This window comes from Lethenteron reissneri, chromosome 63, assembly GCF_015708825.2.
Source record: "Lethenteron reissneri isolate LAM-NWPU_2019-01 chromosome 63, ASM1570882v1, whole genome shotgun sequence".
Taxonomy (NCBI): domain Eukaryota; kingdom Metazoa; phylum Chordata; class Hyperoartia; order Petromyzontiformes; family Petromyzontidae; genus Lethenteron; species Lethenteron reissneri.
In genome coordinates, this window is record NC_083841.1 from 5,742,995 (window position 1) to 5,759,249 (window position 16,255).

At 55.0% G+C, this 16,255-nt stretch overlaps 1 protein-coding gene across 1 annotated transcript in view; it reads left to right on the forward strand.

The window, feature by feature from the left end:
* The window catches only part of LOC133358823 (protein kinase C beta type-like), a gene marked incomplete at its 5' end in the record, with an annotated part of 110,754 nt that overhangs the window by 59,725 nt on the left and 34,774 nt on the right, over nucleotides 1-16,255 (forward strand).

A 16,255-nucleotide genomic window follows, 5' to 3' on the forward strand; every position in this document is an offset into this window, starting at 1 on the left:
AGGGTGGTGACATGGCCTAGTGGTGGTGAGGGCGGTGACATGGCCTAGTGGTGGTGAGGGTGGTGACATGGCCTAGTGGTGGTGAGGGTGGTGACATGGCCTAGTGGTGGTGAGGGTGGTGACATGGCCTAGTGGTGGTGAGGGTGGTGACATGGCCTAGTGGTAGTGAGGGTGGTGACATGGCCTAGTGGTAGTGAGTGTGGTGACATGGCCTAGTGGTGGTGAGGATGGTGACATGGTCTAGTGGTAGTGAGTGTGGGGACATGGCCTAGTGGTGGTGAGGGTGGTGACATGGTCTAGTGGTAGTGAGGGTGGTGACATGGCCTAGTGGTGGTGAGGGTGGTGACATGGACTAGTGGTAGTGAGGATGGTGACATGGTCTAGTGGTAGTGAGGGTGGTGACATGGCCTAGTGGTGGTGAGGGTGGTGACATGGCCTAGTGGTGGTGAGGGTGGTGACATGGCCTAGTGGTGGTGAGAGTGGTGACATGGCCTAGTGGTAGTGAGGGTGGTGACATGGCTTAGTGGTAGTGAGGGTGGTGACATGGCCTAGTGGTAGTGAGGGTGGTGACATGGCCTAGTGGTAGTGAGGGTGGTGACATGGCTTAGTGGTAGTGAGGGTGGGGACATGGCCTAGTGGTAGTGAGGGTGGTGACATGGCCTAGTGGTGGTGAGGGTGGTGACATGGCCTAGTGGTAGTGAGGGTGGTGACATGGCCTAGTGATGGTGAGGGTGGTGACATGACCTAGTGGTAGTGAGGGTGGTGACATGGCCTAGTGGTGGTGAGGGTGGTGACATGACCTAGTGGTAGTGAGGGTGGTGACATGGCCTAGTGGTAGTGAGGGTGGTGACATGGCCTAGTGGTAGTGAGGGTGGTGACATGGCCTAGTGGTGGTGAGGCTGGTGACATGGCCTAGTGGTGGTGAGGGTGGTGACATGGCCTAGTGATGGTGAGGGTGGTGACATGGCCTAGTGGTAGTGAGGGTGGTGACATGGCCTAGTGGTGGTGAGGGTGGTGACATGGCCTAGTGGTAGTGAGGGTGGTGACATGACCTAGTGATGGTGAGGGTGGTGACATGGCCTAGTGGTAGTGAGGGTGGTGACATGGCCTAGTGGTAGTGAGGGTGGTGACATGGCCTAGTGGTAGTGAGGGTGGTGACATGACCTAGTGGTAGTGAGGGTGGTGACATGGCCTAGTGGTGGTGAGGGTGGTGACATGGCCTAGTGGTGGTGAGGGTGGTGACATGACCTAGTGGTAGTGAGGGTGGTGACATGACCTAGTGGTAGTGAGGGTGGTGACATGACCTAGTGGTGGTGAGGGTGGTGACATGACCTAGTGGTAGTGAGGGTGGTGACATGGCCTAGTGGTAGTGAGGGTGGTGACATGACCTAGTGGTAGTGAGGGTGGTGACATGGCCTAGTGGTGGTGAGGGTGGTGACATGGCCTAGTGGTAGTGCGGGTGGTGACATGACCTAGTGGTAGTGAGGGTGGGGACATGGCCTAGTGGTGGTGAGGGTGGTGACATGGCCTAGTGGTGGTGAGGGTGGTGACATGGCCTTGTGGTGGTGAGGGTGGTGACATGGCCTAGTGGTGGTGAAGGTGGTGACATGGCCTAGTGGTAGTGAGGGTGGTGACATAGCCTAGTGGTGGTGAGGGTGGTGACATGGCCTAGTGGTAGTGAGGGTGGTGACATGGTCTAGTGGTAGTGAGAGTGGGGACATGGCCTAGTGGTGGTGAGGGTGGTGACATGACCTAGTGGTAGTGAGGATGGTGACATGGCCTAGTGGTAGTGAGGATGGTGACATGGCCTAATGGTAGTGAGGGTGGTGACATGGCCTAGTGGTAGTGAGGGTGGTGACATGGCCTAGTGGTAGTGAGAGTGGTGACATGGCCTAGTGGTAGTGAGGGTGGTGACATGGCCTAGTGGTGGTGAGAGTGGTGACATGGTCTAGTGGTAGTGAGGGTGGTGACATGGCCTAGTGGTGGTGAGGGTGGTGACATGGCCTAGTGGTGGTGAGGGTGGGGACATGACCTAGTGGTAGTGAGGGTGGGGACATGGCCTAGTGGTGGTGAGGGTGGTGACATGGTCTAGTGGTAGTGAGGGTGGTGACATGGCCTAGTGGTAGTGAGGATGGTGACATGGCCTAGTGGTGAGGGTGGTGACATGGCCTAGTGGTAGTGAGGATGGTGACATGGCCTAGTGGTGGTGAGGGTGGTGACATGACCTAGTGGTAGTGAGGGTGGTGACATGGCCTAGTGGTAGTGAGGGTGGTGACATGACCTAGTGGTAGTGAGGGTGGGGACATGGCCTAGTGGTAGTGAGGGTGGTGACATGACCTAGTGGTAGTGAGGGTGGTGACATGACCTAGTGGTAGTGAGGGTGGTGACATGGCCTAGTGGTAGTGAGGATGGTGACATGACCTAGTGGTAGTGAGGGTGGTGACATGACCTAGTGGTAGTGAGGATGGTGACATGGCCTAGTGGTAGTGAGGATGGTGACATGACCTAGTGGTAGTGAGGGTGGTGACATGGCCTAGTGGTAGTGAGGGTGGTGACATGGCCTAGTGGTAGTGAGGATGGTGACATGACCTAGTGGTAGTGAGGGTGGTGACATGACCTAGTGGTAGTGAGGGTGGGGACATGGCCTAGTGGTGGTGAGGGTGGTGACATGGTCTAGTGGTAGTGAGGGTGGTGACATGGCCTAGTGGTGAGGGTGGTGACATGGCCTAGTGGTAGTGAGGGTGGTGACATGGCCTAGTGCTAGTGAGGGTGGTGACATGGCCTAGTGGTAGTGAGGGTGGTGACATGGCCTAGTGGTGGTGAGGGTGGTGACATGGCCTAGTGGTAGTGAGGGTGGTGACATGGCCTAGTGGTGGTGAGGGTGGTGACATGGCCTAGTGGTGGTGAGGGTGGTGACATGGCGTAGTGGTGGTGAGGGTGGTGACATGGTCTAGTGGTAGTGAGGGTGGTGACATGGCCTAGTGGTAGTGAGGGTGGTGACATGGCCTAGTGGTAGTGAGGGTGGTGACATGGCCTAGTGGTGGTGAGGGTGGTGACATGGCCTAGCGGTAGTGAGGGTGGTGACATGGTCTAGTGGTAGTGAGGGTGGTGACATGGCCTAGTGGTGGTGAGGGTGGGGACATGGCCTAGCGGTAGTGAGGGTGGGGACATGGCCTAGCGGTAGTGAGGGTGGTGACATGGTCTAGTGGTAGTGAGGGTGGTGACATGGCCTAGTGGTAGTGAGAGTGGTGACATGGCCTAGTGGTGGTGAGGGTGGTGACATGGCCTAGTGGTGGTGAGGGTGGTGACATGGCCTAGTGGTAGTGAGGGTGGTGACATGGCCTAGTGGTGGTGAGGGTGGTGACATGGTCTAGTGTTAGTGAGGGTGGTGACATGGCCTAGTGGTAGTGAGGGTGGTGACATGGCCTAGTGGTAGTGAGGGTGGTGACATGGCCTAGTGGTGGTGAGGGTGGTGACATGGCCTAGCGGTAGTGAGGGTGGTGACATGGTCTAGTGGTAGTGAGGGTGGTGACATGGCCTAGTGGTGGTGAGGGTGGGGACATGGCCTAGCGGTAGTGAGGGTGGGGACATGGCCTAGCGGTAGTGAGGGTGGTGACATGGTCTAGTGGTAGTGAGGGTGGTGACATGGCCTAGTGGTAGTGAGAGTGGTGACATGGCCTAGTGGTGGTGAGGGTGGTGACATGGCCTAGTGGTGGTGAGGGTGGTGACATGGCCTAGTGGTAGTGAGGGTGGTGACATGGCCTAGTGGTGGTGAGGGTGGTGACATGGTCTAGTGGTAGTGAGGGTGGTGACATGGCCTAGTGGTAGTGAGAGTGGTGACATGGCCTAGTGGTAGTGAGGGTGGTGACATGGCCTAGTGGTGGTGAGTGTGGTGACATGGCCTAGTGGTAGTGAGGGTGGTGACATGGTCTAGTGGTAGTGAGGGTGGTGACATGGCCTAGTGGTGGTGAGGGTGGTGACATGGCCTAGTGGTAGTGAGAGTGGTGACATGGCCTAGTGGTAGTGAGGGTGGTGACATGGCCTAGTGGTGGTGAGGGTGGTGACATGACCTAGTGGTAGTGAGGGTGGTGACATGGTCTAGTGGTAGTGAGGGTGGTGACATGGCCAAGTGGTAGTGAGGGTGGTGACATGGTCTAGTGGTAGTGAGGGTGGTGACATGACCTAGTGGTAGTGAGGGTGGTGACATGGTCTAGTGGTAGTGAGGGTGGTGACATGGCCTAGTGGTAGTGAGAGTGGTGACATGGCCTAGTGGTAGTGAGGGTGGTGACATGGCCTAGTGGTGGTGAGGGTGGTGACATGGCCTAGTGGTAGTGAGGGTGGTGACATGGTCTAGTGGTAGTGAGGGTAATGACATGGCCAAGTGGTAGTGAGGGTGGTGACATGGCCTAGTGGTAGTGAGGGTGGTGACATGGCCTAGTGGTAGTGATGGTGGTGACATGGCCTAGTGGTAGTGAGGGTGGTGACATGGCCTAGTGGTAGTGAGGGTGGTGACATGGCCTAGTGGTAGTGAGGGTGGTGACATGGCCTAGTGGTAGTGAGGGTGGTGACATGGTCTAGTGGTAGTGAGATTGGTGACATGGCCTAGTGGTAGTGAGAGTGGTGACATGGCCTAGTGGTAGTGAGGGTGGTGACATGGCCTAGTGGTAGTGAGGGTGGTGACATGGTTTAGTGGTGGTGAGGGTGGTGACATGGCCTAGTGGTAGTGAGGGTGGTGACATGGCCTAGTGGTGGTGAGGGTGGTGACATGGCCTAGTGGTAGTGAGGGTGGTGACATGGCCTAGTGGTGGTGAGGGTGGGGACATGGCCTAGCGGTAGTGAGGGTGGGGACATGGCCTAGCGGTAGTGAGGGTGGTGACATGGTTCTAGTGGTAGTGAGGGTGGTGACATGGCCTAGTGGTAGTGAGAGTGGTGACATGGCCTAGTGGTGGTGAGGGTGGTGACATGGCCTAGTGGTGGTGAGGGTGGTGACATGGCCTAGTGGTAGTGAGGGTGGTGACATGGCCTAGTGGTGGTGAGGGTGGTGACATGGTCTAGTGTTAGTGAGGGGTGGTGACATGGCCTAGTGGTAGTGAGGGTGGTGACATGGCCTAGTGGTAGTGAGGGTGGTGACATGGCCTAGTGGTGGTGAGGGTGGTGACATGGCCTAGCGGTAGTGAGGGTGGGTGACATGGTCTAGTGGTAGTGAGGGTGGTGACATGGCCTAGTGGGTGTGAGTGACATGGCCTAGTGGTGGTGAGGGTGGGGACATGGCCTAGCGGTAGTGAGGGTGGGACATGGCCTAGTGGTAGTGAGGGTGGTGACATGGCTAGTGGTGTGAGGGTGGTGACATGGCCTAGTGGTAGTGAGGGTGGTGACATGGCCTAGTGGTGGTGAGGGTGGTGACATGGCCTAGTGGTGGTGAGGGTGGGTGACATGGCCTAGTGGTAGTGAGGGTGGTGACATGGCCTAGTGGTGGTGAGGGTGGTGACATGGTCTAGTGGTAGTGAGGGTGGTGACATGGCCTAGTGTGTGTGAGGTGGTGACATGGCCTAGTGGAGTGAGGGTGGTGACATGGCCTAGTGGTAGTGAGGGTGGTGACATGGGCCTAGTGGTGGTGAGGGTGGTGACATGGCCTAGTGGTAGTGAGGGTGGTGACATGGTCCTAGTGGTAGTGAGGGTGGTGACATGGCCTAGTGGTAGTGAGGGTGGTGACATGCCTAGTGGTAGTGAGGGTGGTGACATGGCCTAGTGGTAGTGAGGGTGGTGACATGGCATAGTGGTAGTGAGGGTGGTGACATGACCTAGTGGTAGTGAGGGTGGTGACATGGTCTAGTGGTAGTGAGGGTGGTGACATGGCCAAGTGGTAGTGAGGGTGGTGACATGGTCTAGTGGTAGTGAGGGTGGTGACATGACCTAGTGGTAGTGAGGGTGGTGACATGGTCTAGTGGTAGTGAGGGTGGTGACATGGCCTAGTGGTAGTGAGAGTGGTGACATGGCCTAGTGGTAGTGAGGGTGGTGACATGGCCTAGTGGTGGTGAGGGTGGTGACATGGCCTAGTGGTAGTGAGGGTGGTGACATGGTCTAGTGGTAGTGAGGGTAATGACATGGCCAAGTGGTAGTGAGGGTGGTGACATGGCCTAGTGGTAGTGAGGGTGGTGACATGGCCTAGTGGTAGTGATGGTGGTGACATGGGCCTAGTGGTAGTGAGGGTGGTGACATGGCCTAGTGGTAGTGAGGGTGGTGACATGGCCTAGTGGTAGTGAGGGTGGTGACATGGCCTAGTGGTAGTGAGGGTGGTGACATGGTCTAGTGGTAGTGAGATTGGTGACATGGCCTAGTGGTAGTGAGAGTGGTGACATGGCCTAGTGGTAGTGAGGGTGGTGACATGGCCTAGTGGTAGTGAGGGTGGTGACATGGTTTAGTGGTGGTGAGGGTGGTGACATGGCCTAGTGGTAGTGAGGGTGGTGACATGGCCTAGTGGTGGTGAGGGTGGTGACATGGCCTAGTGGTAGTGAGGGTGGTGACATGGCCTAGTGGTAGTGAGGGTGGTGACATGGCCTAGTGGTAGTGAGGGTGGTGACATGGCCTAGTGGTAGTGAGGGTGGTGACATGGTCTAGTGGTGGTGAGGGTGGTGACATGGCCTAGTGGTAGTGAGGGTGGTGACATGGCCTAGTGGTGGTGAGGGTGGTGACATGGCCTAGTGGTAGTGAGGGTGTTGACATGGCCTAGTGGTAGTGAGGGTGGTGACATGGCCTAGTGGTGGTGAGGGTGGTGACATGGCCTAGTGGTAGTGAGGGTGGGGACATGGCCTAGTGGTAGTGAGGGTGGTGACATGGCCTAGTGGTAGTGAGGGTGGTGACATGGCCTAGTGGTAGTGAGGGTGGTGACATGGCCTAGTGGTAGTGAGAGTGGTGACATGGCCTAGTGGTAGTGAGGGTGGTGACATGGCCTAGTGGTAGTGAGGGTGGTGACATGGCCTAGTGGTAGTGAGGGTGGTGACATGGCCTAGTGGTAGTGAGGGTGGTGACATGGCCTAGTGGTGGTGAGGGTGGGTGACATGGCCTAGTGGTAGTGAGGGTGGTGACATGGCCTAGTGGTGGTGAGGGTGGTGACATGGCCTAGTGGTAGTGAGGGTGGTGACATGGCCTAGTGGTGGTGAGGGTGGTGACATGGCCTAGTGGTGGTGAGACTGGTGACATGGCCAAGTGGTAGTGAGGGTGGTGACATGGCCTAGTGGTGGTGAGGGTGGTGACATGGCCTAGTGGTAGTGAGGGTGGTGACATGGTCTAGTGGTAGTGAGGGTGGGGACATGGCCTAGTGGTAGTGAGGGTGGTGACATGGTCTAGTGGTAGTGAGGGTGGTGACATGGCCTAGTGGTAGTGAGGGTGGTGACATGGCCTAGTGGTAGTGAGAGTGGTGACATGGCCTAGTGGTAGTGAGGGTGGTGACATGGCCTAGTGGTAGTGAGAGTGGTGACATGACCTAGTGGTAGTGAGGGTGGTGACATGGCCTAGTGGTAGTGAGGGTGGTGACATGGCCTAGTGGTAGTGAGGGTGGTGACATGGCCTAGTGGTGGTGAGGGTGGTGACATGGCCTAGTGGTAGTGAGGGTAGTGACATGACCTAGTGGTAATGAGGGTGGTGACATGGCCTAGTGGTGGTGAGGGTAGTGACATGACCTAGTGGTAGTGAGGGTGGTGACATGGCCTTGTGGTGGTGAGGGTGGTGACATGGCCTCGTGGTAGTGAGGGTGGTGACATGGCCTTGTGGTGGTGAGGGTGGTGACATGACCTAGTGGTAGTGAGGGTGGTGACATGGCCTAGTGGTAGTGAGGGTGGTGACATGGCCTAGTGGTGGTGAGGGTGGTGACATGGCCTAGTGGTGGTGAGGGTGGTGACATGGCCTAGTGGTAGTGAGTGTGGTGACATGGCCTAGTGGTAGTGAGGGTGGTGACATGGCCTAGTGGTAGTGAGGGTGGTGACATGGCCTAGTGGTGGTGAGGGTGGTGACATGGCCTAGTGGTAGTGAGTGTGGTGACATGGCCTAGTGGTAGTGAGGGTGGTGACATGGCCAAGTGGTAGTGAGGGTGGTGACATGGCCTAGTGGTAGTGAGGGTGGTGACATGGCCTAGTGGTGGTGAGGGTGGTGACATGGCCTAGTGGTAGTGAGGGTGGTGACATGGCCTACTGGTAGTGAGGGTGGTGACATGGCCAAGTGGTAGTGAGGGTGGTGACATGGCCAAGTGGTAGTGAGGGTGGTGACATGGTCTAGTGGTAGTGAGGGTGGTGACATGGCCTTGTGGTAGTGAGAGTGGTGACATGGTCTAGTGGTAGTGAGGGTAGTGACATGGCCTAGTGGTAGTGAGGGTGGTGACATGACCTAGTGGTGGTGAGGGTGGTGACATGGCCTAGTGGTAGTGAGAGTGGTGACATGGCCTAGTGGTAGTGAGGGTGGTGACATGGCCTAGTGGTAGTGAGGGTAGTGACATGGCCTAGTGGTAGTGAGGGTGGTGACATGGCCTAGTGGTGGTGAGGGTGGTGACATGGCCTAGTGGTGGTGAGGGTGGTGACATGGTCTAGTGGTAGTGAGGGTGGTGACATGGTCTAGTGGTAGTGAGGGTGGTGACATGGTCTAGTGGTGGTGAGGGTGGTGACATGGTCTAGTGGTAGTGAGGGTGGTGACATGGCCTAGTGGTGGTGAGGGTGGTGACATGGCCTAGTGGTAGTGAGGGTGATGACATGGCCTAGTGGTAGTGAGGGTGGTGACATGGCCTAGTGGTAGTGAGGGTGATGACATGGCCTAGTGGTAGTGAGGGTGGTGACATGGTCTAGTGGTGGTGAGGGTGGTGACATGGCCTAGTGGTAGTGAGGGTGGTGACATGGCCTAGTGGTGGTGAGGGTGGTGACATGGCCTAGTGGTAGTGAGGGTGGTGACATGGCCTAGTGGTAGTGAGGGTGGTGACATGGCCTAGTGGTGGTGAGGGTGGTGACATGGCCTAGTGGTAGTGAGGGTGGTGACATGGCCTAGTGGTAGTGAGGGTGGTGACATGGCCTAGTGGTAGTGAGAGTGGTGACATGGTCTAGTGGTGGTGAGGGTGGTGACATGGCCTAGTGGTAGTGAGGGTGGTGACATGGCCTAGTGGTGGTGAGGGTGGTGACATGGCCTAGTGGTAGTGAGGGTGGTGACATGGCCTAGTGGTAGTGAGAGTGGTGACATGGCCTAGTGGTGGTGAGGGTGGTGACATGGCCTAGTGGTAGTGAGGGTGGTGACATGGTCTAGTGGTAGTGAGGTTGGTGACATGGCCTAGTGGTAGTGAGGGTGGTGACATGGCCTAGTGGTAGTGAGGGTGGTGACATGGCCTAGTGGTGGTGAGGGTGGTGACATGGTCTAGTGGTAGTGAGGGTGGTGACATGGCCTAGTGGTAGTGAGGGTGGTGACATGGCCTAGTGGTAGTGAGGGTGGTGACATGGTCTAGTGGTAGTGAGAGTGGTGACATGGCCTAGTGGTGGTGAGGGTGGTGACATGGCCTAGTGGTAGTGAGAGTGGTGACATGGCCTAGTGGTGGTGAGGGTGGTGAGATGGCCTAGTGGTGGTGAGGGTGGTGACATGGCCTAGTGGTGGTGAGGGTGGTGAGATGGCCTAGTGGTAGTGAGTGTGGGGACATGGCCTAGCTGTACTAAGTGGCAGTGATGTCACCACAAAGCTGGTACCACACGAGGTGCACCGTGAGGCCACGTGCTGTTTGGAAAGACAGTTGCTGAACGGAGGTTATGGGACAGACCCAGCTTCCATGGGTTGACTGAGATGACTGGCAGATGCAGCACTGGTGCTCCCCTACTGCACCAACAAACAACAACAAAGAAAGATCCCCCTCTTTTTAGCCTGCAGAGACTTTTGGGGCAAGTGCTGTGAACGAGCAGCACCTATGAAGGCTCACTCGCCCACACTTACACAAACGCTGCATAACCTGTCACACGGAGTTGTAGGCTTTTTGCGACCAATGTTATCCACAATAAACCTTGTAAATATGTGTCGTAAACCCACAACCACCCGACACAGCCAAATAGTAATTGGCAACTAATAGGCACGTTTTGTTGACGTGAGAAAACTTTCTAGTAAAAAAAAAAGGCTGGCACGGTGGTGGCATGTTGGCTTTCTCGCCTGCTATACGTGATATCGTTGGTTCGATCCAGACAGCGATGCCTGTATATTTCGAGTTTGCGTATATTTCTCTCTCCTCGAGATCGTGTGGATTTTTCTCGAAGCCCTCCCGTTTTTCCCTCCACATTTAGAATCAACATTCGTTGGCTACGGCTACAAACCACTTCGTTGAGCTATCAATTATGGCCAGGTCACTTCTGAAAAAGAGCTACACAGCCTAAGGGGGCCTTACCTGGTAAAAGAAAAATAGTGAAATTTTTACTTATTTAATTGGCTGTGTCAGGGGTATGCGGGGTTAACAACACGTTTATATTTACGCGATCTAACCCGGCGGGTAGAACACGCAGACCTCGCGCAGAAAGCTCACCCGTGATGGGAATCGAACCCGGGCACCTCTCGCAGCGAGGGCACAACGGACATCCCCGCACCCCCCCAACCTCCCAAACCCCCCAGCCCCCGAACCCCGCCGCCCATTAGCGTCGCTGTTTTAACACCATTAGGCCCACAAGGTCATTCGCCTTCGCTAACCCCCCCCACTCACATGCCACCGCCACTGCCTCGTGTGTGACGGCGAGGCGAGCGGAGTCAGGGTCACCCACTCCGCCCCCTCCCCGACCCCACCCTCCCTCTCCCCCCCAATCGTTTAGTAAATCGGAACGCCGCGACAATCCTCCCGAGGGGCTCTCAGATCCGATAGACATTGACCCAGAGAGAGCGCTCGCTCGCTGGCCCGGGGCACCCCGGGCGATCGTGGGCGAGCGGCGGCTCCGCATGCCCCTCTTAAACCCCCCCTCCATCCCCCCCCCCTCCATCCCCCCCCTCCATCCCCCCCCCCTCTCCGAGCCGTCGCGGTTTTAATTATTTTTTTCAGAATTGACGTCCTGCCAGGGAGAGAGAGAGAGAGAGCGAGGATAGAGCGAGAGAGAGAAATCGGAATCACAGATGTTTGTTAGGCCCTGGAGGGCTCCCGATCAGCCCGTGAGGTTCGCTCTGTCGCCCCGCACACACACGTCCGGCACAGCGTGTGCGGCGTCGCCGGAGAATTAGAGACCAATCGAGATGCGTAGAAACCCATAGAGATACATAGAGAGCCATAGAGATATATAGATACGTGCAGACCCATAGAGATACATGCAGACCCATAGAGATACGTACAGACCCATAGAGATACATGCAGACCCATAGTTACATGCAGACCCATAGATACATGCAGACCCATAGAGATGCATGCAGACCCATAGATACATGCAGACCCATAGAGATACATGCAGACCCATAGATACATGCAGACCCATAGAGATGCATGCAGACCCATAGATACATGCAGACCCATAGAGATGCATGCAGACCCATAGAGATGCATGCAGACCGATAGATACATGCAGACCCATAGAGATGCATGCAGACCCATAGATACATGCAGACCCATAGAGATACATGCAGACCCATAGATACATGCAGACCCATAGAGTTACATGCAGACCCATAGAGATACATGCAGACCCATAGATACATGCAGACCCATAGAAATGCATGCAGACCCATAGAGATGCATGCAGACCCATAGATACATGCAGACCCATAGAGATACATGCAGACCCATAGAGATACATGCAGACCCATAGATACGTGCAGACCCATAGAGATACGTACAGACCCATAGAGATACATGCAGACCCATAGAGATACATACAGATCCATAGAGATACATTGATATCCAGAGATACATAGAGGCCCAGAGAGATACACATCGACCTGGACATGGAGAGATACATAGAGACCCATAGAGATGCATAGAGACACATAGAGATACAACGACACCCATTGAGAAAGATATAAACCCATAGAGATACATAGAGACCCATTGAGAAAAATATGAACCCAAAGAGATCCATACAGACCCAAAGATACACATTGATCCAGGCTGCTAGCCACCGTGATGATAAGAGAGAGAGAGACACCGCAAACTCCAAATATACAGCAGCAGGCGTCAGGGTCGGGATCGAACCCACGACCTCCTGTATACAAGGAAAGGTAGTCAACATCTCCGAGCCACCGTGATGATGATGAGAGAGAGAGACACGCAGACTCCAAATATACAGCAGCAGGCGTCAGGGTCGGGATCGAACCCACGACCTCCTGTGTATCGGGCGAGGTAGTTAACATCTCCTAGCCACCGTGATGATGATGAGAGAGAGAGAGACACACAGACTCCAAATATACAGCAGCAGGCGTCAGGGTCGGGATCGAACCCACGACCTCCTGCATACCAGGCGAGGTAGCCAACATCTCCTAGCCACCGTGATGATGATGAGAGAGACACGCAGACTCCAAATATACAGCAGCAGGCGTCAGGGTCTGGATCGAACCCACGACCTCCTGTACACCAGGCGAGGTAGTTAACATCTCCTAGCCACCGTGATGATGATGAGAGAGAGAGAGACACGCAAACTCCAAATATACAGCAGCAGGCGTCAGGGTCTGGATCGAACCCACGACCTCCTGTACACCAGGCGAGGTAGTTAACATCTCCTAGCCACCGTGATGATGATGAGAGAAAGAGACACGCAGATTCCAAATATACAGCAGCAGGCGTCAGGGTCGGGATCGAACCCACGACCTCCTGTACACCAGGCGAGGTAGTTAACATCTCCTAGCCACCGTGATGATGATGAGAGAGAGAGAGACACGCAAACTCCAAATATACAGCAGCAGGCGTCAGGGTCTGGATCGAACCCACGACCTCCTGTACACCAGGCGAGGTAGTTAACATCTCCTAGCCACCGTGATGATGATGAGAGAAAGAGACACGCAGATTCCAAATATACAGCAGCAGGCGTCAGGGTCGGGATCGAACCCACGACCTCCTGTACACCAGGCGAGGTAGTTAACATCTCCTAGCCACCGTGATGATGATGAGAGAGAGAGACACGCAGACTCCAAATATACAGCAGCAGACGTCAGGGTCGGGATCGAACCCACGACCTCCTGTGTATCGGACGAGGTAGTCAACATCCACACGGCAACGTCGTCCGTAGCAGAACACGACGAGACCGCTGATGAGACCGCTGATGAGGCCCCCTCACCATGGCCAGCAGCAGGACCTTGACATTGACGTCGAGCTCATGAACACAGTACGATACGCAGATGATAGCATAGTAGTAATAATAATAATAGTTCAATTTGTAACGCGCGCAAATTTGCAGACGTAGTGGCCGCAACTCAGAGGCGCGGAGCCAAGCTCAGAGTCGCTCGAAAGCGCGTGGTTTGTAGAGGTGAGTTTTGAAGTGTATCTTGAAGGAGGCGATTGAGGTGATGCTGCGAATGTGCAGAGGGATATCGTTCCAGACTGTTGGGGCTGCCACCGAGAAGCGGCGCATAGACGTGACCATCCTGGATCTTGGTATCAAGAGGAGGTCGTGAGTCGCGCTGTGCAGGCATCTGACGTGTGCTGAGCTGCAAGTTGTCAATGGGTCCAGTGTTAGTCTATGGGTCCAGTGTGAGTCTATGGATCCAGTGTTAGTTTATGGGTCCAGTGTTAGTCTGTGGGTTCAGTGTCAGTCTATGGATCCAGTCTTAGTCTATGGGTCGAGTGTTGGTCTATGGGTCCATGTGTTAGTCTATGGGTCCAGTGTGAGTCTATGGGTCCGGTGTGAGTCTATGGGTCCATGTGTTAGTCTATGGGTCCAGTGTTAGTCTATGAGTCCAGTGTGAGTCTATGGGTCCAGTGTTAGTCTATGGGTCCAGTGTTAGTCTATGAGTCCAGTGTTAGTCTATGGGTCCAGTGTTAGTCTATGGGTCCAGTGTGAGTCTATGGGTCCAGTGTGAGTCTATGGGTCCAGTGTGAGTCTATGGGTCCAGTGTTAGTCTATGGGTCCAGTGTGAGTCTATGGGTCCAGTCTTAGTCTATGGGTCCAGTGTTAGTCTATGGGTCCAGTGTGAGTCTATGGGTCCATTGTGAGTCTATGGGTCCAGTGTTAGTCTATGGGTCCAGTGTTAGTCTATGGGTCCAGTGTGAGTCTATGGGTCCAGTGTGAGTCTATGGGTCCAGTGTTAGTCTATGGATCCAGTGTGAGTCTATGGGTCCAGTGTTAGTCTATGGGCATGACACTCTCTCTCTCTCTCTGAAGCCCTATCGTCGTGACAGTAAGAGAAGCAGCATTAATATCAATAGCAGTAAAAGCATCAACAGCAGCAACAGCAACAGCAGCAACAACAGCAGTAGAAGCAACAGCAGCGCGACCTCCACGGAGTCGCGTCACGGGAGGGGGCCACTTTGGGGGGGTCACTTTGGGGGTGTCACTTTGGGGAGGGGGTCACTCTGGCGGCATCAGTCTTTTGTTGTGAGCGTCGACGACGTTTTGGCGTTTCTGAAATGGGGGGTCGTCATCGTTGTTGTTGTTGCTGTTGCGCTCTTTGTAGGCAATAGTGGATGCCACCGGCCGCTTTATCGACCGTGTAAGATCGGCCCTCGCGTGGCGCGAGGCAGAGGTGGGACAAAGTCATTGTTATGCAAGTCCAAGTCGAGTCTGAAGTCATCAAATTCATGACTCGAGTCTGAACCGAGTCCAAGTCACATGACTCGAGTCCACACCTCAGAGGTGGGACAAAGTCATTGTTATGCAAGTCCAAGTCGAGTCTGAAGTCATCAAATTCATGACTCGAGTCTGACTCGAGTCCAAGTCACATGACTCGAGTCCACACCTCAGAGGTGGGACAAAGTCATTGTTATGCAAGTCCAAGTCGAGTCTGAAGTCATCAAATTCATGACTCGAGTCTGACTCGAGTCCAAGTCACATGACTCGAGTCCACACCTCAGAGGTGGGACAAAGTCATTGTTATGCAAGTCCAAGTCGAGTCTGAAGTCATCAAATTCATGACTCGAGTCTGACTCGAGTCCAAGTCACATGACTCGAGTCCACACCTCTGGCGCGAGGTCACTCCAAGGGCGCGCGGGCGGTGACCTCCCTACGGAGTGGACGGATTTGTTTAGGTTGTTTTTTTCACTTTCCAGAAATGGGACGGCGGCCGCTTCGTTCCCACTTGGTTTTATTCGTCGCGCAGAGAGACAGACAGAGAATTTCTTCAGGCAGGTGGCGGTGGTGGTAGTGGTGGTGGTGGTAGTAGTGGTGGTGGTGGTAGTAGTGGTGGCGGTGGTGGTAGTGGTGGCAGTGGTGGTGGTAGTGGCGGTGGTAGTGGTGGTGGTGATAGTGGTGGTGGCAGCGGCGGCGGTGGTGGTGGTTGCAGCGGCGGCGGTGGTGGTGATAGTGGTGGTGGTGGTAGTGGTGGTGGTAGTAGTAGTGGCAGTGGTAGCGGTGGTGGCGGTGGTAGTCGTGGTGGCGATAGTGGTGGTGGCAACGGCGTTGGTAGTAGTGGTGGCGGTGATAGTGGTGGTGGGGGTGGCGGCAGTGGTGGCGGTGGTAGTCGTGGTGGCGGCGACAGTCGTGGTGGTGGTGGTGGTAGTGGCGGTGGCAGTGGTGGTGGTAGTGGTGGCGGCAGTGGTGGCAGCAGTGGTGGTGGTAGCAACAACGCTACTGCAAGTGGCCACCGTTATGTCCAGCGTTGCGAAGGCAGCAGCAGCAGCAAGAAGGGTTGGTGGATTACCGCTCGCACACACACACAGTTGTTGTTGTGAAACTTCTTCCCGCCCCGCGGGCATTGAACAAAAAACAGTTCGCGAGTGGGGGGTTCCTGGTGGCTCCGTGGGCAGGTTGCACGAGCACGCATGCACGTCGGCCTGAGTTGGGCGTCGTCGGAAACTGCGGATAACATCTTTACAAAGGACGGGGCGGTGTTGCCTGCCTCGTTAGTAACCTACGAGGTGTGAGCGATTAGTTTGATCTGCCATCTAATAACTTTGTACGTGTACACGGACAAACACCCGTACACGTGAATACGACTGCCGACAACATTTTTTTTACATAAACGCATGTGTAAAATAAAACAATAAGTTGCGTCTCTTGTGCCCAAATGCCACTGTGAATCCAATTTTACTTTGACCGCCAAGCACAGCGTGAAAGAACGTGTGAATATACATATTTTATTGCCTTGTCTTAAATTTCTTGTATTGATATTTACCAGCTGCAATTTGTGC